Raw genomic sequence first — 24,925 nt, 5'->3', positions numbered from 1 at the left:
ACCTCTGTGTTTGACATAGGCATTCCACCAAAAACTGTTCATTGGTTGGTTGGTTGGCTGGCTGGTTAGTTGGTTGGTTGGTTGAGCAGTGTTGGAGATGTTGGAGATCTGTCAAGCACTGAGTCGCACCCCCAGGGTCTCCCTACAAATACGTTTAGAATGGAGAGTTTCAGTGGGGAAAGGCTGCTCATTTAATCCCTCCGTAGGCTACGTAATGCCTCCTATCACAGGAAACTCAGACCTCTGGAAGAGAATTCACCTGCCTTGCTCATTTCAACTGAGGTTTTCCAAACTTACAATGTGCACACCTTTTTAACTTAGCATGTAATACCTAGGGAACTTGGTTGGAAAATCTGCCTAGAAAGTCCCATGGGATGTTCCCATAAAAGCAGGGTATATACTCTTGGCTGTCAATTAGTCTTAGACTGAGTGAAGCAGGAGGAATATGGGATTACCCAGGGTCCCTGTCCCCTTCTCCCTAGCATTCTCTACTCAACTGGCCTGAGAGGACAGATGGATTCTTCTGCCCACCCTGGAGAAAGAGGGAGCCCAACCCTGCCCAGGACTCTGTGATGAACCAGTTAAGCTGTTCTGCTTGGCACTCCCAATTCAGGATGAATCCACATCTCCAAAATTATCGTGGCATAGTCTGACCTACACAGTGAGTTCCTGGCATGTAGGGACCCCCTCCCCCTCTCTTCCCTGCTATGCCCATTTTCCAAAGAGATTCATCTTCTCCAAATGTCAGGACTGAATTACAAACATTTCCCCAGCCCACTCCCTTCTGTACCACATCTCCAGCCTTCTCCAAACTCACGCCTGGGATTAGGAATCGACTGGGGAAGCCTTCCAATCTGTCTTTCAAGAAGGATCAGCCATGGGGGGAGAAATTGGAATGCCACAGGAAAGCGGCCTGCCCCCCCTCGGCACAGCAGAAGCCTCCACGCTTGCTAATGCAGAATTCGATTATGTGCTGACTGTCCCTGAGAAATAAGCTCTCCCCACAGCCAGGAAGCATGTGGAAAGCTCAGAGTCAGCAGGTAAAGCCCCCTCCCTTCTGCCGCCCCCCCCCCACTCCCCGCACTGGGCTCTCTGCTTGTCATCCGCAGCCCATGCATTTATTCTAATTCTTTATGCCTTGTTATTCTGTCAATTTCTTAATCTATTTATGCTGACTTTATTTTTAGTGTGCCTATTGTGACAGCAAATCCTGAAATTGCCTTGGTTGTTTTCCGAAAATGGCCGTTACTAAACCATCATGCAGACCCTCCTCACTGCAGCCCCCCCCCCGCCCCCCAGAATAAAATAATGTAAGCCCCAGGCAGTTTGTGGGAGACCGCAGCAGCTGTCTGCTGTTGGAGCTGCATATCAATTCTGCCCTTGGAGGGCTTGCCTGGGAGCGGCCCGAGGAAGGCAGTGCGTGTCCTGTCGAGATGAGGCTCTGGATCTTGCAGAAAAAAAAAAAAATGCCTGCCTCCTCCCTTTTTGGAGGTGTTTTTCTAGCACTCATACCTCCCTCCTCCCCCCTCCCCCCCCCCGCCAAGTTTTGTTGCCTTATTATAAAAAATGCAAATGATTGGAAAATCAATTAATCTTTAGAAGGTCACAGTTGTCTTGCTGTATTCACAAGACGTGCTGGGTACTTGGCGGGGGGGTGGGGTGGTGGTGGTGGTGGTCTGTACAACTCTTTTATGGAAGGTACTGACGGAATCGTAGCAGGGACACCATTGGGGTCTCCCAGTTTGAGCCACCACGCGCCCGTGTCAACACAAACAGATCACTTTCAAATTGCTTTCCACACGCCACAGGAGCCTGCTAAGGAAGGGTGGCCTGAGGGAGGAGGAGATCTCAAGGTGGATGTGTTTCCAAGGAAAGTTTCACCACATCAGAGCAGTGAGCACCTGACGGACAGGGAGGGTGTCCATTGTGATGTTCTTCAGTCAGGCTGGGGACGTTGGGGGCTCGACTCCATGGTGGCACTTGGCCAGATGTACAGTTTGTGATCACAAACATCGAAGTCCTTTTCTGGTGGTTCTACAAGATGTCAGGGGGAAAAAAATGTTTTTCTGAGCTAGGTGTGGTGGCATATGCTTATAATTCAGAACTTGAGAGGCTGAGGGGGAGGATCTTAAGTTCAAGGTCGGCCAGAGCTATATGACTGCTTACCAAAAACCTTGTCTCGAAAAAAGTATTTCCTTTCTTTGGTATTTCCCCACACTACTCACAGCTCACGTGGCTGCTGCCCACTTCTTTCCTTTCCCTGCCAACCCATAATTCTAGTCTCCCAGGATACGTTTTTGCCTGAATTAGCCAATCGCTGTCAGCCCATGGTTGATCCAGGACTAGGTATGTGGCCCACTTGTGACCAATGGGACTCAGGGGACCTCAGTGAATGGGGCTTCTGGGAAAGTATCGTCTTCCCCTCAGGGAGACCAAGGGACTTAGGGAAGCGTCTCTCTACATCACCCCACCTTCCTGCTACAGATGCATCTATGCGACAAGGTTACCCTGGAGCAGAGCAGCATCCTATGATGCTACAAGGGTCTTATGTGACTACAAGGTGTGACGTGTGGAACGACTGTGAGGGCTGAGGATGGGAAAGCGGGAATCCAGAAGGCTGGCAGCATGTTCGTCATCCTGTGCCCATCCTGGACTGCCACCTCCAGGCTCCTGGTCACATGCGCCGCTCACCTCTCTTCATTCATATTGTGGCTGTGGTCAGAAGCTTTCCCGGTGGGCTGAAGGAAACCTTACAAATCCTGTTATCTAGAGCCTCTACCACTCAGCGCTTTCATCCGGTCCTTGCCATCTCCCTCAGAAACTGTACAGCTGTGCTTGAACACTAGAGAGAAACAGAGGCGTCCCCTCCTTCCTGGTTGTCCATGCCGCTTTGGGCAGGTCTTTGACTAAGTGATGAGAGAATTCAGTTGCCAGGTTCCCAGAGGGAAGTATGCAGGGGATGCCAGAGCAGCAAAGAGAAGCCTAGGGAAGAGGATGGCCAGGCATGGATGTGAGGGGTGCCCAGTACCACTTCCTGTCCTTGTAGATTCAAGTTCACATAAATTGAATCATATACTATGTCACCTTTTTTTGTCACTTAGCATGCATGTATCTATCTGTCTATCATCTATATATCTATCATCCATGTGGTAAATACATCACCATTTCATTCCTTTTAAGGTAAAAAAAAAATTCCACTGTGGAGATATACAGTTGGTTTCCCTTATTTGTGTTATGTTTTGTAATGTCACCTTGCATATGAAAATACCGTTTTCTGAACATGCCTAGGGACAGCATTTCATTTCCATCCACCTATGCACTTTCTCATTGCTACAGACAAATATCTGAGAAGAAACGACTTGAGAGAGGGAGGGTTTATTTAGGCTTACAGTTTTAAGGGACACAGTCCATCATGATGAGGAAGTCATGGCAGCATGGGATGCCTCATCTCGTATCTCTGTAGAACAGGAAGCAGAAAACAGGGAACCCCAATGACCCACATCCTCCAGTCAGGACCCACCTCCTACCGGTTCCAAATCCTCCAAAAACTGCATCACCAGCTGAGGACCAAACATTCAAACACGTGAGCCCATGGGGGACATTTCACATTCAAACCACAACCATCAATCAATACAACACCTTGTTTCTTGTTTCATGTGTATTTTTCTTTAAAGACATATTGTTTAATATGTGCTGTTGATTCATTGACACTGAACTCACCATCAATGGTCATGTAACTCATGCCAGAATCACTGAGGGGTTTTAAAGGCCCTAGTTAATGCTTACCTTTAACTAGGTATGCACTCATGTGGACTAAAATCACCCAAGCTAGGTGACCAGTTGTCCCAGTTTGCCTAGATCTAATGGAGGTAGTGTTGCCAGCTCTAATGCCAGACAGTGTAGGTGAACTGTGATGTCTGTATGTCCTCCCTTCTTTCTGGTTCTCCTAGGCAGGGGTTCCATTTGATCTGCAAAATGAAGGAGACCCCTGTTTTGCAGGATTTGAGTGAACATCTTGGGTCTTTTTAAGCCTTCTCAGGTTGGGCGTCCCCTGCTTTGGGGACCTGCTTCAGAACTTGCAGAGTGGTCGAGGCCACTGGCTGATGGCCAGTCTCCTTTCCTCTCAGCTCCAGCCTCTTTTGCAGGTGGGTGTGGCAGCAACAGATCTAGAAAATGAGATCTAGAAAGTTTTCGGCTGGTTCTAGACCTGACCTGGACACACCTTCCACCAACCTCTTCCATGCTAGGGAATGTTTCCTGCCCTGAGCTGGAGGAGGCTGGCCTCCCACTCAAGGAGCCCCTGGGAGGTAAGTGAGCAAGCAGAGTCCCTGTAGGTGAGTGTGATTGTGACAGCAGCCAGCATGGCTCTAGTGTGGCTCATGGGCTATCAAATCCCTTACTCACTAGCTCTTGTATTTCCCTTCCAGCCTTGCTACCATTGCTATGCCTACCCTGATTCCCCCTTCCTCAGAATCCTTGGTCCTATGAGAGACAAGCCATTGCCTCATGCCAAGGACAGAATCCTGCTTGCGGTTGTCACCATGCAACTGCCCCCCTTGTCTACCTAAGGTCTTGGCCCCTTGAGCCCCCTTTGTCCTCAAATGACTCTGGACATTTCTGGGCAAAGTCAACATCTACCAGGGGGACCATGGAAACTTCTGGACTCCTTGTCCCTCACTTCCATGGTGTATCCACCGGGCAGAGAACTCCTCAGTCCTCATCATTGCCATCACAGTGCTACCTCTAGAAATATCTGCGGCCTTCTTCTATGCTCCAGCTTATGTTTCTCCTCCAGAATTCTGAGTCCCCATGGTTTCTGGAACCACGACTACAACCCACACTGCCTTGGGCTTTCTGAGTCCTTTCCCAGGGCTCCAGGGTCTGTCAGTGTGTCATGCCCTGCTCCTCCTCCACCAGGCCTCCCAACCCTGGCTAGGTCTGACTCTTCAGCAACTCTGTGCCTAGCCCCTGAACCAATGTCTTTAGAACCAGAACCAGGCCCTCACAGCGCTCTGTTTCCCAGAAGCTCATTCTGCTGGCTCGCTGGCTCTCGCTTCTCATCCTTCAACCTTTGGCACCCTGATGCCATCCCTCCCTTAACTAATGACCATCTAATGACCATCTTCCTTGTGTCCTTGGGGAAATGGGAGGGCTAGAAGGCATGACTTGTTAGCATGCCTTACAACTCAGCCTCATTTATACCTCCAGCCATGTCTAACATGGGCAAGGCCCTGGGAATGAATCCCAACACAGAAAGAGAGAAAGAGAGAAAGAAAGAGAAAGAAAGAAAGAAAGAAAGAAAGAGAGAGAGAGAGAGAGAGAGAGAGAGAGAGAGAGAGAGAAAGAGAAGAGAAGGAAGGAAGGAAGGAAGGAAGGAAGGAAGGAAGGAAACACTTGCTCCTCCCCATTCACCTACCTCACGCTGCTTGCCCTCTGGGAACCTCTGGATTCATTTCTTAGAGTTACATAGACTGGGAGCTTCAATGATAGAGTATCTGTCTCTCCTTTCTGGGAACTGGAAGGTCAAGGTTGGCCGGCTGATGGTTTCCTCTCAGGGCTGGCAGAGAAGGAACATCTGTCATGTTCTTCTCTGTGGATGTGGCTGGCTTCTACCCAGAGCCATTTCCATGTGTGTTTATGTCTGAATTTCTGCTTCTGTAAGAACGTCAACTTGACGTCATTTCTGCTTTCCCTATGTTAAGGCCTGGTCTCCAGATGCTGTCACATCTGAGGTACTGGGTCTCCAGATGTAGTCACATCTGAGGTACTGGGAGTAGGGACTTTACCATGGGAACTGGGAGGAACAAGATTCGACTCACCAACCCCAGCACCCTACTCCTCACCCTAGCATTCTCTTATTGTCTTCTCCTTGCTGGTTTTTGAAGCATGCGTGCATGCCTGCGTGCGTGCATGCATGCGTGTGTGTGTGTGTGTGTGTGTGTGTGTATGTATATATATAAAATACTTTAATATGGCATCTAGGCAGGCCTGAAACTCACTATACAGTCCAGGCTGCCTCAAACTAGTGGCCTTCCTCCTGCCTCAGCCTCCTGATTGCTGGGATTAGAGCATGTACCTCCACTCCTGACATATTTGAGGGTTTTTTTTTTTTGTTTTGTTTTGTTGTATTTATGTAGCTAGCATGTAACTCACGTGCTTCACTATAAACTTCCGTGAGATCAGGAAAGCCTCCCTCCCATCTGCTCATCTGTCTCTCCACTGCCCCTCCGTGGGCTGAGGGAGCAGATTCAGCCTTCCTTGGTACCTCTCTGCTAGTGTCCATGGGTCACATCCCTATTGCCTCCCCCGAGGAAGGATAGCCTGGCTGCCTAAGGCCTGAACCTGCTCCCACCCAAGGCCTCTGAGGTTGTAAAGGGACACAGCTTTGTGTTTTCATTGTTATTGCCTCATCATTTGTCAGATCTCAGGCTCCTTCCAGAAATAGAAAGATGGAAATATCTCTCCTGTCAGCAACTCTAAACCACACTTCTCTGTGTGATGCTTAATTGATGATTATTTATTTTCCATGATAATCTCATTAGTTTTTCTGAAAAGTTATCTTTTGTGTTTACCAGCCAAAATGCCAAGAGCAGGTAAATACCACTAGAGGAAGCTGCTCAGGCCTGAGCCAGCTGCTGCCTGATTGGACTGAGATGAAGAAGGTTTGGGTTATAAACCTGAGGTTTTCTATGGCTTCATGACTTTTCAGGAAAGAATGTATTCCTTCCATGGCCAGAGGAATAAGAGGTTAGGTGTGGCCCCTGAGTGGCTAGGGTCAATCCAGTGCTCTGAAAAAAATGACATCATTATCACCACGATCATTACCATCTGCTATGGGATGGTCTGTATGGCAAATGTGTTGCTCTGATTGGTCAATAAATAAAACACTGATTGGCCATTGGCTAGGCAGGAAGTATAGGCGGGACAAGGAGGAGAATAAAGCTGGGAAGTGGAAGGCTGAGTTAGAGAGACACTGCCAGCCGCCACGATGAGAAACAGCATGTGAAGATGGCGGTAAGCCACAAGCCATGTGGCAAGGTATAGATTAATGGAAGTGGATTAATTTAAGCTGTAAGAACAGTTAGCAAGAAGCCTGCCACAGCCATATAGTTTGTAACCAATATAAGTCTCTGTGTTTAGTTGGTCGGGTCTGAGCGGCTGTGGGACTGGCAGGTGAGAGAGATTTGTCCTGACTGTCGGCCAGGCAGGAAAACTCTAGCTACATCTGGCGCCCAACGTTTGTGGTATGAATTCATGAAAAAGCTGCTTGCCTGTTGTGGTGGTGCACACCAGTTGAATTTGCTGAAGGAGGCAGAGGCAGGAGGATCCTGAATTTGAGGCCAGCCTTGGAGGCTTGCTAAGGAAAAGCTTCAGTCCGAACCTAGCCACAAACAGTGGTGGGACCATGGAGGCAGCGGCTGCTGCTCCATGTTGCTGGCTACTTCTCATCATGTTGGTGACTGTGGTGATGCTGCTACCTAGGACAAAGGGTTTACTGCTGCTGGTTCAGAGAAGAATTGCCAGGACCATTGTGTTACAAGAAAGTATCAGCAAAGGTCAGTTTGGAAAAGTTTGGCAAAACAAATGGTGGGGAGAAATTGCTGTGAAGATTTTCTGTTCTAGGGAAGAATGTTCATGGTTCCGAGAAACAGACATTTATCAGAAACCAAACCACAGAGGAGGCACAAAAAAAAGTCTGCAGAGAACCATGACCACACCTAACAGCAACTTTGAAATCTTCAAAAGGATGACGGGACCCCACAAAGATGATTCCACATGGACTATGGTAAAGCCATTAAGCTGGTTAACACCAAGGAAAGATCGACTTTAGACTACAAACTGTTTAGGACAATTTCGAGATGGCTAGCTGACATGATCCAGCCTGACAGACTACTTGAGCAAGGACTTGTGACAAGCCCTGAACTTTCCTTTTATGCAGAGACTGGACAAATGATACAGGACTTGACAATTAACTCAAAAATTTTCTTTTCAAGATTCCCTAAAGATATCTTCACCCCTAGAAAGCAAAAAGAAAAAGAGAATATAGATATGAGATAGATCATCGAATCTACTCTGAGAAAAAAGATAAAGAAATAATAGGATAAATAGGTAGATCACTGAATCTACACTGAAGAAAAAGGGGAAGATATAAAAATGACAAAAGGTAGACTACTGAATCCATTATGAAAAGAAAAAAGAGAGAATATGGTTATGATAAGATAAAAAGGGAGATTATGGAATCTACTTTTAAAAAGGAGCTACTTGTTTTAAATAAGTAATGAAAAAATTTTGGTCTGAGTTTATCAGATGTTACTGGACTGGACATTGTTAATACATATAATGGAGTTTTTATCTGAATCTGTCAAATGTTAATGGACTAGACATCATTAATGTAATTTTTGGCTGTATATATTGTATATACTTATTGGATAGTTTTTCTTGTATTAGTTATAAGCCTTTTTTAATTTTAGACAAAAAGAGAGGAAATGTGGTGGTATTGTGTTCCCCAAAATATTGTGTACCTTAATAAACTTATCTAGGGTCAGAGAAAAAACAGCCACTAGATACAGAGGCTAGAAAATGGTGGCACTCACACCTTTAATCCTAGTGTTCCAGAGGCAGAGATCCCTCTGGATCTCTGTGAGTTCAAGGCCATATTGGAAAGGCCAGGCATGGTGTCACACGCCTTTAATCCCAGAAAGCAAGCCTTTAATCCCAGGGAGTGGTGGTAGAAAGCAGAAAGGTTTATAAGGCGTGAGGACCAGAAACTAGAAGCATTTGGCTGGCTGGTTAAGCTTTCAGGCTTCTAGCAGCACAGTTCAGCTGAGAGCCATTGGGATGAGGACACAGAGGCTTGCAGTCTGAGGAAACAAGACCAGCTGAGAAGCTGGCCAGGTGGGGTTAGCTGTGGCTTGTTCTGTCTCTCTGACCTTCCAGCATTGACCCCAATAACTGGCCTCAGGTTTGATTTTATTAATAAGACTCTCTAAGATTCCTGCTACAACCATCACCACCACCACCATCATCACAATCACCATCAGCACCACCATGATGATTATCATTGCCACCATCCTCACCAATGTTATCACCATTATCACCACCATTACCACCACCACCACGTCATCACCACCCACTATCATCACCACCATCACACTACCATCACCATCACCATCATCACTACCACCACCATCATCATATCGCCACCATTATGATTATCATCACTGTTATCTTACCGCCATCGCCATCATCGGCATTATTATCACCATTGTCATCTTCACCAACACCGCCGTCACTGTCGTCATCACTGCTGTTACCAAGTACATCAGATTTTCTCTCCTCATCGCTCCGAGCAGTGTCTCATTTATTCCCTAGCTTCCTTTGAACTCACTGGGTAGCTGAGGCTGACCAGAAACTTCTGATTGCATGGATCGCATGCCATGTACCACCATTCCTGGTTTTATGTGGTGCTGGGGATTGAGCCCAGGGCTTTGTGCATGCTCGGCAAGTACTCAACCAACTGAGCTCTAAGCCCTACTCCTATACCCGGCTTTTTATTTTGTTTTAACCACAAGATCTTCTAGAAAGAGCATACCAAGTCCAAAGTACTTCTTTCATCAAAGAGGGGGTAAACCAACTCAAGTGATAGAGAAAATCCTATCTCCTCTTACACCGATACTTGAGTTCAATCCCCAGAACCACGAAAAAAAAGAAAAGCCTTCACATGCATGTGCACACGTGCTTATGCACACATATGAACACACACACAAGCAAACACATACACACACACACACACACACACACACACACACACACACACACACACACAATCTGATAATTTGTCTCTTTCTACCTCTCTGGATTTTGCTGCTGTTGCTGTACTGAGTGAAGTCTGAAGAGAGAACCTCTTTCTAATTTGAGATGGTTAGCCATTCAGAGCTTGGGACCAAGCTGATGAGTTTGAATGATGAGCCAGAAGGACAAGGCCAGGAGCTAATGGGAGAGGTGAGTTCCACCATCAGGACCGATGCCACACATGAGCCTCCTCACAGAGTGTGTCAGCTCTCAGAGCCTCAGTTTCTTTGTCTATAATACAGGGGTTGGATCAGATGGCGTCTCAGGTCTGCTCAGGCTTTGAGGACCTGTAATTCCTAGATGGATGCCAAGAATTCAGGTCAGAGCCAGAGTTTTGATCCTGCTGAGCTGAATGCCTCTCCCCTGAAAGGACAGCTTCCTTGAAGCTTCTAAGTCTGAGCACTTCGGCACTGTGTGTTTGACAGGTGGACAATGGCCGCTGGTGACAGCTAGATCCCCATGCAGGCATCAAAAGGCCACAGGACGAAGATCATAGGCTTGACATTAGACATCTCGGGTGTACTAGTCAGTGTCCTCTAGGAGAGTGGAACCAACAGGGTGAGTATGTTTCAAAGAGGGGATGATATTAGATTGGCTTGCACGGTATGGGCCGGGTCATCCATCAGTAGCTGCCTGTGTACTGAAGAAGCTGAGAACCCAGTAGCTGTTCAGTCCACAAGGCTGACTGTTTCAGCAGTCCTGGCCGGATGCTGAAGAGCCGCTGGTCTTCATTTCATATAGGGCAGGCAAGCAAGCGGCATTCTTTCCCTCGATTCCATACGTGGGCCATCGCCAAAAGGTGCCACCCATTCTAGGGGTGTGGCTTCCTCTCTCAGTCCTTCCTGGAAATATACTCACAGAGTTCCCTAGAGGTGTGTCTCTGGATCTCTGTCTCTATCTCTGTTTCTCTCTCACATTCTCCCTCTCTCTTAAAAAGTTTATTTTTATTTTTAGGTGTGTGTGTGTGTGTGTGTGTGTGAGTACATTGCCCTCGGAAGCCAGAGGAGTGCTTTGGATCCTCTGGAACTGGAGCTATAGGTGGTTATGAGACTCCCGAAGTGGGCACTGGTCCTTCTCTGCATTAGCAGTATATGATCTAAATGAGATCTCTTCAGCACCCACTTCCGGGGTCACACCTAGGTCCTTCTCTGCAGGAGCAGTCTATGATCTAAATGACATCTCTCCCGCCCACAGAGCTGTGTCTCTTTGATGACTCTAGTTTCAACTAAGTCGACAATCAAGATTAACCTTCAATGAGGTCATGTTAGGAGGTGTTCAGCTGGAAACGACTTGTAATATCCAACAGTGGCTTCTGCCATAGGGTGTTTATTGTTCACTCAACAAGAAGTTCTGGAGGCAAGGGGTCCTAAGGACTGTCAGTGTGTTACTCTGGACCTGGGTGTACCCCAAATTTTCATGTTGCATCTCCAGCCTGTCGGCCTTGTCTGTGTCACCTCAAGCATCTAAGAAGACTGCCACAGGCCATATGTCTACCTGTACATGTCTGTAGGTAGGAAGGAATGGTGGTCTTGGTAAGGGCATTAGTCCTGAAGCTTCCCCCCACCTCCCACCTCCCACCCCCACTTAATCAGAGAGATATCATTTCTCATAAGCCCCTCTGTGTCTCTTTGGCCAGAATGAGTCATGTGATCTTCCATGCCAAGTACCAGCAGGAGAAAACAGCTAAAATGGATGGTCATTCATCCCCTTGGGCCAGCCAGATTGCCATGAAGATGGGGTGGTGCTAGGCAGGAAAGGCAGGCTGGAGGCTAGGTAGCTGACAGGATCACAGCCGGTTTTTAATTTGGTCATTATTTAATTATCTGTATTGAGACAACCATTTGACACCTCTGAGTTCCATATTCAGTGTCTGAAAAAGTAGAGTGATCCTTCACTGTGGAGCTGTTATCTTGGGAAACAAAACCATGTAACACCTGGGCAAGTATTCAGTGTGGTTGGTATTTTTAATCATGTGTATCCTTCACAAGACCAGGCCAGTAGCATCCCAGTGGAGGTGGGCAGGGCTCATGAGTCCCTCTCCCTAGCTAGGAAGCCATTGACAGTTGACTGACTTCCAGGTCAGGGAGGGTACATTGTCTTTAAGGCTGTGGCTCCTGGTAGATTGGGCACACTCTGATGGGTGGTTCCCCACACAGTACAAATTGAACTTGGTGGATTGTTTCTTAAAAAGAAAGAAAAAGAGGACACAGGTGTGAGGGGCGAGAGGTGAAGGTGGATCTTAGAGAAGCAGGGGCGAGGACTCGGGGGTGACATGGCCAAAATATGCTGCGTGCACGATGGAATTCTCAAACAATTAAACAGTATATTTGAACATAAGTAGACTAAAGCGAGAATAGGAAGAAATAAAAAGGTATAAAATGTAAACCATCCCCCAAATTTGAGTTCTTCCCTCTGCTCTAAGGACAGAATGCACCTGGCTGACTTCAGACCTCAGGAGCATAATGAGAGACAGACAAGCAGAGTGCATGGCGCACATGCTCATATGTGCGTGTTGGGGAGGGGGGCAAAGGTTGCCGTCACGTGTCTTCCTCAGTTGCTTACCACTTTAGTTTTGAGTCAGGATTTCTAATTGAACCTGGAGCTCACCTGTTCAGCTAGCCTTGCTGTCCAGCAAGCCCCAGGGATCCTCTTGTCTTCATCTCCCCAAAGTGGGGATGGCAGGCACCCCCTGCCACCCCCATTATTTTATGTGGGTGCTGGGTATCTGGGGTCTGTCCTCATCTTGTGTGACCCCCTCCCCACCTCAAGTATGCTCGACTGTCCCCCCGAACCAGCAGCACTTGCCCATCACCCATTATCTTGGATGACAGTGGCAAGGGCAACCCCGCAGAGCCCTCTATTCCCAGTTTTCAGTTTCAATAAACTCTCTCTCCATGATGAGACGCGCATGAGCATTGCCAAAGTCAACATGCTTGGCTGCGGCGTTCACGCCGCGGCACCTGCTGCTCCGACAGGGCTCTGTGCTGTTCCGTACATATTGGCTTTGGATAGCGACTGCTGCAGTTCTGTTTTCTGACTTCTTGTGGGGCAGATTTAGCATCTGGCGACATGGCCTCTGATGGCGAGGGCTCCCTAAGCAAGCATTAGAATTGGCCACGTGCTGGAGCCAGCTTTGGGAGAGGAGAAGGGCATCTGTTTGGGCAGGCACTGCCTCCACAGACAGGTGGCAGTTCCACACTCCTGCTGGCCTGTCCAATGGCACCTCAAGCTTGCAAACATCTTTAGAGAGAGCTCTGCGATCTGCTGTTCTCTGCTCAGTGACCCATTAGCTCTAGATCTACAATAGATCCCAAGCCTTGGTCCAGCTGGAATAGCCACCAACCACACAACAGATAGTTTTGTTTGTTTGTTTGTTTTGTTTTTCGAGACAGGGTTTCTCTGTGTAGCTTTGGAGCTTGTCCTGGAACTCACTTTGTAGACCAGGCTAGCCAATGTCATCTCAGTGCTCCATCTCTTCTGAAGAAGGCCTGTAATTGGTTCAGGCTTGAGGACAAATGACTGTGTCCCCTACTAAAGAGGACCAAATACTGGCCCCAAACAACCTGCCCTGAATGTGACACAAGGCAGCTCGAATCTTCAAAGCCATTGGCTTCCATTCCTACCATGTCAAGATAACGACATGATGTGGTGACATTCTGATTAAGATAAAGTAGCATGGCCACATGGGGGTGCATGGTAAGCGGGACCTCTCCCTCAGGGCTCTCATTCTGGGCAGGAGGATGCACCCTAACTAGTTTAAGCAGAAAGGGAATTGCTGAGGAAAGGGAATTGCTAACTGCGTTAGGTGATACACACAATCATGGAGAATGCTGGGGAGACAGATCAAGGCCCGCCTTCCAGGATCAGTGCCAAAGATCACACAGGACACCAGGTTTTCAACTCCTCAGCTGCAGCTGCAACTGTAAATCAGTGTGTAGTGATCTTGCATCTTGGTGAGGACAAAGCCCAAAACAAGCACAATCTCCCCCCTCCCCCCTCAAAAAAAATACTACCCACTGCACAGAGGGAGGGTGAGTGCAGGAGCCATTTCCAAAGCACTGCCCTCACTGGATGGGGAGGGGAGGGGGGAGGGGAGTGTTTTGAGGAAGCTACCCACATTCCTATAGGAAAGCAGTTTACAGGCAAGCACACACCTGAGCATGTTCAGTTAAAAAAGCACATTCCTGTGCATGCTCTGTTTAAGATCAAGAAAGGGTGCCTTATTCCCATGAATATATTGTTGGCACAAACTGGATTCAATGGTATTCACCTTTAATTCCAGCATTTCTGAGGCAGAAGCAGGAGGATCCCTGTGAATTCAAGGCTGTCTTGGTCTACATAGCAAGTTCTAGGCTATCAAGCTGCAATAGTGAGACTCTATCTCAGAAGGAATAAGAGAGAGAGAGAGAGACAGAGACAGAGACAGACAGAGAGACAGAGACAGACAGAGAGACAGAGACAGAGAGACAGAGACAAAATGGGAATGTGAGAGAGGGAGGGAGACAAGAAATTTGAAGGGGGTAGGAGATGGAGAGGGTGGATTGGGAGGAGTTAGAGAAAGCAGTGGGGATGAATATGATAATTCAATGTAAAAATACATTGTATACATGCAAAAGATTCTCAAAGCATTAGTAACTTTTTTTAATCTCATGTCTGGGACACACACAGTTCAAGATCATGGGGTACATGTTCGAAATGTTAAAATGGGAGATGGGAATCCTTTTGGGCATGCTCAGATATAGCATACTGATGGCAACAGAAACTCTGAACATACTCAGCTTTCATCTATAACATTTAAGTTGGAAAAAAGACAGTTTGGAGTTGCATTAACATTGGCGTTTGCTGTTATAGGTGCCTGCCTCAGTGGGCAACACATCCATCAAGATGCTACATCTACACAGAAAGGGGACCTGACCCCTGCCATTCTATGGTCCATGTCACTATCATCAGCAGAATCCAGGTATGATTGTTTCCACCTGTGCCAGCAAAAGGATGCCCTGGAGATACCAGTTCCTACGCAGTATCACTTTTGAGCCAAGGCTTGCATGGTGGTGACTGGTGGGGGGGCATCTGAACCCAACCTACAAGGAATGTACGTCCTGGCTTCTCTGATGAGAAATCAAAACTCCTGATGTAGGGATGTCGAAGGCCCCCAAGATGGCAGGGCTATTCAAGACTAGGTGACAGGTTTCTGGGCAGTGGAGCCTGTGGATGGGGTTCCACAGGGCACAGCTGCTGGTTAAGCAGGCTTTTGTAGCTCCTCGTGGCCTGTGCTTTGAGCCTTGATGAAGCATTTAATGCCGTCATTTCTCCAGCAGGCTATTAGGCCAATGGCCGACTGCTGCCCAGGGGAAATAATAACATAAAAGCGATCATTGTCATCATTTGCATCATGCCAAGATGAACCAAGCACAGTAAATCTTCAATGTTTAAATATCTATAGTAACCCTGGGAGGCAGGTTTAGCCCTATGGGTGAGAGCTTTGGTCTCGGAGAGACTGCCAGTCCTCCAGCGAGGAGGAAGCAGAGGAAGAGAAGGAAGAGCGAGAATTGTATGAGCAGCCTGGCTCCAGAGCTGGCAGCTTTCTCTAGTCCATCCCACTGTAACTTTGTAATGCATTTATGTAACCTATAGCAGTCTCCCGGATACAAAATAAACACCGCTAAGTTACTGATGAGGCCCATGTAACAAGCCCAGGTTTATAGGGAAGTGATTATTCCAGGAAAGAGTTGAGCTGTTCCCTATGTGATCCTGGCTTCTTACACCGGATTGTTCCAGCTCAGCCCCACCTCATGTACTTAGCTCCCTGTGGGGACTTGGAGCAGGAAGCGCCACCAGCGTGTTCATTGGCCTGGTCACTTGGCTTCTGGCTATGGGGAAAAAACATGCAATGGCATCTAAGCAGAACATCAAACATTCCAAATAGAGCTGAGACACTGGGGGGTGGGGGTGGGGTGGGGGTGCAAGTAGAACAGGATCCGGAGAAGATAAACTCAGAATGCATGGGTGCAAACTGGGGCTGCTGAGGGCCCCAGAGGGTCCCCCCATGTGTCCACGTGGGGGTGGGAACTCCTGACATGCCTGGCTCGCATCCCCAGCCTGTCCGTGGTCCTTTCCTGGCTGGAAGTCTTGTTTTCTGTTCTCCTAGGAACCTCTCTTCTGCCCTCATTTCCTGCGCCCTTCTTCGAGTTTATTTTTAGCTGCCTCCTTTCTGAAGCTGCGGACCCGCAGAGAGGCCCTGCCCCGTCCTCCCTCCCCCTCACCTTGCCTCCTGTACACAAGGATAAACTCACCCTTCCCCAGCTAGCTCTCTTGGCCCTCTGGCCGCCAGGTTGCTGTGGAGAGACCCCAGTGCCTGGAAGCTGCCGGAGTCAGAGAGTTTCTTCTTCAGCGTTCAGGGACCTCTCCGACCTCCCTAATTACCCCTGGCTCATTTCTAATCAGCTTTTCCATTATCTTGCACCGAAGCCCTCCCAGAATCACATTAATTGCCTATAACTACAGTTGGCTGGTTCATTTTTTTTTTTTTTTGAAAACAGAAGATCCAAATGGTTTAACCCTATTTTTATGCTAAGACTTTAGGAGTTTTGTAAATTTCAGCGGTGTTAAAGACAAAACGTCTAGATACATACTCACCCAAGTGCACATGTGCACACGCCGTGTGCCAGCAGAACAGACCTTTGTGGGGGAAAGTGGGAAAGGAAGGAAAATTATCTGAGGGTCTGGATGCAGCATGGACATCATCCCTCCTACCACCAACACCATCACCACCACCACCACCATCACTACAATCACTACCATCAACACCATCAACACCATCACCACCACCACCACCATCACTACCATCAACACCATCACCACCACCACCACCATCACTACCATCAACACCATCACCACCACCACCACCATCACTACAATCACTACCATCAACACCATCAACACCATCACCACCACCACCACCATCACTACCATCAACACCATCAACACCATCACCACCACCGTCACCATCAACACCATCAACACCATCAATCAATACTGCCAGCACCATCACTACCAACAGCATTACCACCAACACCATCAACACCATCACCATCACCCCCACCACCATCACTACCATCAACACCATCACCACCATCAACACCACCATCACCATCAACACCATCACCACCATCAATCAATACTACCAGCACCAGCACCACCAACAGCATCACCACCAACAGCATCACCACCAACACCATCACCACCATCACCAACACCACTAACACCATTACCACCATCAGTCACAACCATCACTACCGTGTGATTACTAACAATACCAACACACTATTCCCCTACACCATCACCATCACCACCACTAGCAATAATACATCATTATCAATATCACCACTGCACCATCAACTCCTCCTCATCACCACCAGTACCACCTCTAACATTGTCCTCACCATGAGTACCATCATTATCACCACCCATACCATACTGAACAATAATACATCACCATCCATAATGCCACCATCACTGCCACTGTAATCACCCATACTATCCTCAATTCTAGCAATGTCATCACCATAGATAACCCTATCACCACCAACTCCAGGATAACCACCATACCATCTCCACCCCAACCACCCCAACCAATACCACCAGCATCAACACCACACCACCATCACTTTCCTGTGTCATCACTAACAACACATTAGCCTTTATACTTGCTGTGACTAATGTGGAACACAAACAGCTTAAAGGAAGGAAAAAAAAAACATTTTGACTCACAGTTTTGAAGTGGCCAGTCCGTGGCTGCTTAGCCGTGGGCAGAACATGGTGGCAGAAACATGTGGCAGGCTGGTCACTTTCTGGTGGACCCATCACTTTGTGGCAGACGGGAAGTAGAGAGAGGAAAACAGGGCAGGGTCAGAGACAAAATACTCTCAAGAACCTGCCCTAGTAATCGACCTCCTCCAGCTAAGGCTCACCCATAAAGATTCTAGAACCTCCCTCGGCTAGGGCCACTGGCTGGGGACCTATGCTGTCACACAGGAGCATGTATAGAACATATAATATGAAAACTATAAGAAGCATCGTCACCCTAAACCCGCCGCATCAATAGTGCCATTCTTGTATCATCACTATCACCATCTTCATGGCCCATCGGTGCCAACCATCATTGCTAGGGCAACCAACCCCTGCCCTCATCCCTATTATCAGCACCACCATCAGAATCACCATCAGTTCCCTGACCTTCTCCACCATACCGTGCCCACAGCCACCACCGTCACCAGCTTACCATCGCTAGTTCTCACTCCCGCTGCCTTTGCTGTTTTCACTGCCGCCCCTTCTCATCTAGGTCACCTCAGCTTTGTTTCCCCGTTTCTTCCTTCAGCCACTCTTTTTTTGAAAATCCTACTTTGGCATGAAATACTAAAGGGATTCCTTCTTGCTTTGCTCAGTGACAAGAGATCCTTAGGAATAAGAACCATATGCTAAGAGAAGGGCTCTCCAAGTAAGCTCAGGGTTAGAAGACGTACATTCATACCCACGTGTGTGCGTGCACACACTCACTGCTGTTTTATAAGATAAATACCAAATGGAAGAACTGTGGCAGGGAAATTCTGCAAACCTGCAGTCTCAAGGCTTGCTCCTGTACAGCTCTATCCACACAGAGGCACGTGTTCTCTCAGCCCCATTTATACCAGAGATAAGTGGTTCTCACACGCTGCTTGCCAACGTCTTAGTGGAGGATTGTGAAGACACCTTGCTGGAGTAACCCAGGGCTCTAGATCAGTAAGGATGTGGTGAAAACTTGCATTTCTGATGGTCCATGTTATGGCTCTGGGCCGTGCTTGGGAGTCAGTGCAGTAACTGGAGGTCACACTCAAACTCATGTAGACTCTCTCAGACAGAGCCACTCACACTCACATTCATGAAGACACTCCAATAGAGACACTCACACTCACATTTATGAAGACATTCTTAGATAGGGCCACTCACACAAAATGGATCAACCCCTTTTCATGTAAAATCTACTGTCCAGGTAGTACAGAAATGGCCAGGAGGATATACCTGTCATTCCAGCTACATGGGAAGCTGGGGAAGGAAGATGGCTGGAGCCCAGGATTTTGAGGCCATCTTATCTTGGTGAAAGAAAAAGGAGAAAGGAAATTTATGAAAATAAACGTAAAATAGAAACAGGAAGATAACACCATGCAACCATTGTGGTGGTATTGTGTTCCCCAAAATATTGTGCACCCTAATAAACTTATCTGGGGTCAGAGAACAGAACAGCCACTAGAAATAGAGGCCAGAGAATGGTGGCATACAACATGCCTTTAATCCTAGCATTCCAGAGGCAGAAATCCGCCTGGATCTCTGTGAGTTCAAAGCCACGCTGGAAACAGCCAGGCATGGTGACACACACCTTTAATCCCAGGAAGTGATGGCAGGAAGCAGAAAGGTATTTAAGGCGTGAGGACAAGGAACTAGAACCTGGCTAAGCTTTTAGGCTTTTGAGCAGCAGTTCAGCTGAGATCCACTTGGCTGAGGACTCAGAAGCTTCCAGTCTGAGGAAACAGAGTCAGCTGAGGAATTGGCAAGGTGAAGTGGCTGTGGTTTGTTCTGCTTCTCTGGTCTTCCAGCGTTCATCCCAATACCTGGCACCAGGTTTGTTTTTATTAATAAGAACCTTTTAAGATTCATGCTACAAATCATTATTCAGCTAGGTGAGAAAAGAAGTATCGACACAGAACTGGCCTAGAGATAGAATTTTGAAGAAAATATGAAGAAGCCATAAGGTAAAAGAAACATCACTCATGACCATAGGCCAGAGCTGAAGCAATTCTACAACAGTTGGACTTTGGAGACAAGACCTCACACAAGCCGACTGAGCCAGGACAGTGGCCCAGAAGCCCAAAGGAAGAGGCAGCCAGGGCTACGGGTGGTGGGACCTGCTGAGCCCAAGTGCTCACCAAGCCATTCAGACTCTAACAACCTCATCTGCAAAAGGCCATTGGTTTAGCATGTGTGGCAGGCTATCCTGAGTGCTGAACCTGCGGTTACCCCCAAGGGTCAATATGTTTTCATTACTCAGATCCAGAGAAGGAGGCAGATGGCATGTCCAGCCAGAAGAGGCATCTGCCTGAAGTTTGGAGTATGGTTGTCCCTTGTCTGAGACTTGTGACTCGATTTGAAAAGCAATGTCTGGGCAGACTGGAAGAGAGCCCATATGGGGAGGCCTGAGCCCTTGATACTTGGTGGGAGGAAGTGCCAGCTTAAACTTCCAGTCTAATCAACTGTCTCTCCTGCTCTGGAGCCTGAAATGTCACCCCCGACTGTGACATGGATTTGAAGGACCTTCTATTTTCCATAGTTTCTACTTAAAGTATATATCTCGAGGAGCAGTGGAGTCTTAAACACGAGGGCCGGATTCACCCTTGCTGCCTCTGCAAATTGGGATGTGCCTTAGTTAGGGTTTTTATTGCTTGAAGGGACACCATGACCACAGCAACTCTTATAAAGTAAAACATTTAATTGGGGAGGCTCGCTTACAGTTTCAGAAGTTCAGTCCATCATCATCACGGCAGGGAGTATGGTGGCATACAGGCAGACATGGTGCTGGCTCTATCTTTCAGGGAACAGGAAGTTGAATGAGACACGTGGCAGTATCCTGAGCATAGGAAACCTCAAAGCCCACAGTGGCACATTTCCTCCAACAAGGCTATACCCATTCCAACGAAAGCCACACCTCCTAATAATGGCACCCCCCAAGAGCTTATCGAGGCCAATTACATTCAAACCACCACAGGGTGTCTTTGCTGGTGTTTGCCTTTTAGCTCCTGAGCACATTTCAGCTGGTATTTTAACTCTAAATACCTAGGGAGGAAAAGAGTAGCGGAAAATATAGGCATTAGATAGACCAAGTTAGGGGATCTCCAAAGTCAAAGGGAAGACGTGGTGTGAAGCTGATCTTTATGGTTTTAAACACAAAAATAAGGGTTGTTTATCAGGAAGTCATCCAAGATATTGCCCCCACCCCCTCTCTTTCCTTTTCTTTTTTGAGATGCTGTGGTGCTCTCAATGAGAAATGTCCTCTGTAGACTCAAGTATTAAAAATTTGGTCCCCAGTAGATGGCGCTGTTTGGGAAGGCAGTGCAGCCTTGCTGGAGGAAGTTATATCTCTGGGGGTGGGCTCTCAGAGTTGATGGCCTCACCCCACATCCGTTTCTCTGTATCTCTGTGTCATGGTAGAGATTGAAGATGTGATCTCTCAGCTTCCTAATCCTCTTGTCAAGCTTGTCTCATGCTGCCATGCTTCCCTCCTTCCGTGAAGGACTCTCATTCCTCTGGACCCATACATCCAAAATAAACTCTTTTTTTTTTTCTTCCCATAAGTTGCTTTTGGTCATGGTGTTCTATTACAGCAATAGAAAAGTCACCCATACAGAAATTTGTCCCAGACAGTGAATTGTTGTAAAGAACTTGGCCATGTGTTCAAAGGAGAAATGTGGGGGATTTTTGGATATTGGGGCTAGAAAAGTAGTTACACACTATAGGCTGAGCTTGATGAGATGTTCTAGTAGGAGCCTGGAAGACAGAAGGAATTGTAGAGGCTCAAGAGGTTTCAGAGGAGAACAATATTAGCTAGGCTAGGGACCATTCTTGTGCTATGTGGGAGGGAATTAAAAAAACTGGCTGCCTTCTACCCTTGTCCAAAGCCTGAGTAATGGACTAAGTTTGTTTCCCAGAGGGAACCTCAGGAGAGCATAGTGTTGAATCTGGGACATGGTCGCTGCTGATAAAGCAGATGGAGGTCTATAATGAAAAAGAGCAATGGGACAGAGAGAAATTTAAAAAATGTACAGTTTGGAGAGAAGAACACCGGGAAGAAAGCTTTACTCTGCAGCCAAGGAGTGTGCAGAGAGGGAAGGGGACTGTAATTGTGAAGGGGATTAGCACCACTAAGGAAAGACCTGCTTACACCAGAACAATCGGAGAGGTGCTCTCTTTAGGTTTCTATTGCTATGAAGAGACACCATGACCACAGCAACTCTTATACAGGAAAACGTTTAATTGGGGTGGCTTCCTACAGTTCAGAGGTTCAGTCTATTATCATCATGATAGGACATGGAACTGTGCAGGCAGACATGGTGCTGGAGAAGGAGCTGGGAGTTCTACATCTTGATCCACAGGCAACAGGAAGTGAACTGTGACACTGGGCATAGCTTGAGCATAGGAGACCTCAAAGCCCACCTCCACAGTGACACACTTCCTCTAACAAGACCACACCTACTCCAACAAGGCCACACCTCCTAGTAGTGCCACTCCCTTGGGAGGGCCATTTTCTTTCAATCCACCACAGGTGCCCAGAGAGCAAGATCCCCCACTCCCCTCTAAGCCTCCAACTTATGAAATAGAGCTTACGGGGTTTTCTGCTCCTAGAAAACAAGTGAAGAAAAAAAGCTGCTTCTAATGTGATTCAAGATGGGCCCAGGGCCATCTTAAGTTGGCAGCCAAACTTGACAGTGTTGACCATATAGTCAAAGGCACAGAGGATACAGGAGTAAAAGGAACATGGATTCCACCTCTGAAGTTTCAGAGAGCTGCTGAGGCCAACCAGTGTACGATGTGGAGGCCCCTTGAGAGAGCAGCAGGCTCTGAGGGACCATTGAATGAAGCTGAGAGTCTAGTGTAGGTTCTAGTGGAGCCACCCAAGATGTTGGAGATGCCAGAGCTGCGAGACATCTGCCAAGGAGAGCTGCATGCATGGCATGGAATCAGGCCAACAGAGGTATGTTGCATCTTGCAAAACTGTAGGGGATGGAACTGCTAAAGCCCTTTAAGTTCAAGCTCCAGACACTGGATATAGAGCTACAGGATTTGGTTTTTATCCTTCTGGGTTTCGGTCTTGCGTTGGTCCAGTGTTTCCTCACTATTCTTCTATTCTTCACTTTTAGAATGAGAATACATCGTCTACGCTATGCTATATCAGGATGACGTAGTTTGCTTTTTTGGCATTACAGGGTGTTGTAATTAATAGACTGTCTTGAATCTCAGAAGAGACTGTGGACTTGGGTTTTAAAACAGTGTTGAAACTGTGAAAGATTGTGAAGACTTCTGGAGTCACACTAAAACACTTCATGTTAATGGCATAGCCACACGACTGTGGGGGTCAAGGAACAGAGAGTGGCGGCTTCTGTGAGAAACGTCCCCCACAGGTTCAAGTGTTGGAACACATGTCCCCAGTTGGTGGCGCTGTTTGGGAGGTGGTGCAGCCTTCCTGGAGGAAGTTACGTCACTGGAGGCGGGGCTTTGAGAGTCCATAGCCTCGCCCCTTTCCAGTTCTCTCTCGGCTTTGTGTTTGTGTCGGTAGACATGCTTTCTCAGCTTCCCGTCCCCACTGCCATGCCCCATTTGGTGCCATGCCCCCTTCCCACCACGATGGGCTCTTATCCCTCTGGAATCACGAGCCCAGAATAAACTCCTTTTCTATAAGTTGCTTTGGGTCATGGTATTTTATCCCAGCAACAGCAATGTAATGGGGTCTCGCTAGTCCGGGCTGGCTCCAAACTCCAGATTGAGGAGCGGTGGGATTATAGGCATGCATCACATCTGTCAACCTTTTGGACTACCCACCTTCCCCAGCCCCTGACCCCAAACCTCATGAAGATAAAGCCGAGGATGACCTTGAACTCCTGCCTCCCCTGTCTCTACCTCCTGAGTATCGCCATCACAGGCTTGTGCCACCGTGCCCAGGTATGTGGTGTGACTAGAGACTGAACGCAGGACCTTGTGTGTGATTGCCAAGCTAAGCTACTGCAGCCCTATGGCCATTCCTTGAAGCAGACTTGTCCTGAGCCTCACACATATGTGTGAATCGTTGAGAGCAGTGCACTCAGGACCAGGGTTCTCAGATTCTGCAGAAAGACCCTCTAGGGTAGCATTTGCACATGTCATATGCAAGAAGCATTATAGCTTGTTTGCTATAATGCTTTTTTTTTTTTTTTGCTTTTGTTTTTGGGTTTTTTGTTGTGTTGTGCTGGCTTTTCAAGATAGGGTTTCTCTGTGTAGCCCTAGCTGTCCTGGAACTCACTCTGTAGACCAGACTGACCTCGAACTCAGAGATTCTCTTGCCTCTGCCTCCCCAGTGCTGGGATTAAAGGTGTGCGCCACCATCGCCCAGCAACATTATAGTTTGAAGACATCTTGACTTTACAGGAGGGTACGAATGATTCACACTGGCAGCAGATCTAAGACCAAGTGGTTCAGCCTGGTCACAGAGTGAGAGCATCGTAGTTGGGCTGCCTTCCTTTAGAACCTGCTCTGCCGGTCCGTGGCTTCAGGAAGGGGACCTGGAGTCAGAGCTCAGGTGCCTTAAAGGGAACCACTCTCTTCCCAGGCTGTTAAGAGTTAAAGATAACGAGTGTGAAAGTGCCCCGGGCGGAACGCAGGTGTTATTATTTGTAATTTACTGATGAAGAAACCAAGGCTTTGAGGCCAACCATGAACTCCAATCTAGACTCCTGGGAAAGAAGATGGTTTGAGCTCTGGAAGTGCCTTCAAAGGTAAGGTTTGGTGGTGCTACTGCTTCATAGGTTACCTGGAAAAATAAGATTCATGAGGTGAGGCACACACACACACACACACACACACACACACACACACACACCCTTAGGAACTGGCCTCAATCCATGTGCAATAAACAGAATGAAACAGGGAACCCCAGTGACAATGACTGTCCCCCATACACCCACACACTGCCTGGCAGACCTGTCCTGCAACCTTTTGCCTGATTTCACCACCAGCTCTGTATGTCCTACATCAAGGGACAAGGCCTAGGGGTTCTCGGTCAAGGCCATTGCCACTTGGCAGTACTGTATTAGATCAAGGCTTAGGGTCTTTTGGGCCCAAAGGAGTGTCCAGGACACCTGGAATAATATTTCACAATCTGAGTCTGCCAATATTTGGAATTGGCTACTTCTCTCTTGGGGGGCCTGGGAGGTGGGTTCTGTTCTACCCACCAGCAGCATTTTCCAGTCGTGACAACTAAAATGTCTCCAACCAGGCATCGCCAAATGTTATCTGG

General features: G+C 47.7%; 1 long non-coding RNA gene across 4 annotated transcripts; it reads left to right on the top strand.

Annotated features, from left to right (window-relative positions):
- The first annotated feature begins 504 nt into the window (after positions 1-504).
- Positions 505-23,682, top strand: LOC128118354 (uncharacterized). 4 transcript variants are annotated; one of them, XR_008221169.1, is made up of 5 exons: positions 505-1,040; positions 4,146-4,307; positions 9,889-10,002; positions 14,704-14,812; positions 19,562-23,682. It is a non-coding gene; the product is annotated as an uncharacterized LOC128118354 (long non-coding RNA). The 4 variants fall into 4 exon arrangements; XR_008221171.1 differs by lacking the exon at positions 4,146-4,307 and having other exon boundaries at positions 507-1,040; positions 19,562-23,681; XR_008221168.1 differs by lacking the exons at positions 505-1,040; positions 4,146-4,307; positions 9,889-10,002 and adding exons at positions 10,013-10,171; positions 10,278-10,410 and having other exon boundaries at positions 19,562-23,681.
- The last annotated feature ends 1,243 nt before the right edge of the window (positions 23,683-24,925 follow it).

Source organism: Peromyscus californicus, unplaced genomic scaffold (genome assembly GCF_007827085.1).
Source record: "Peromyscus californicus insignis strain IS unplaced genomic scaffold, ASM782708v3 Scaffold_22__1_contigs__length_63687245, whole genome shotgun sequence".
NCBI lineage: Eukaryota > Metazoa > Chordata > Mammalia > Rodentia > Cricetidae > Peromyscus > Peromyscus californicus.
This window is presented reverse-complemented; position numbering and strand designations above follow the sequence as displayed.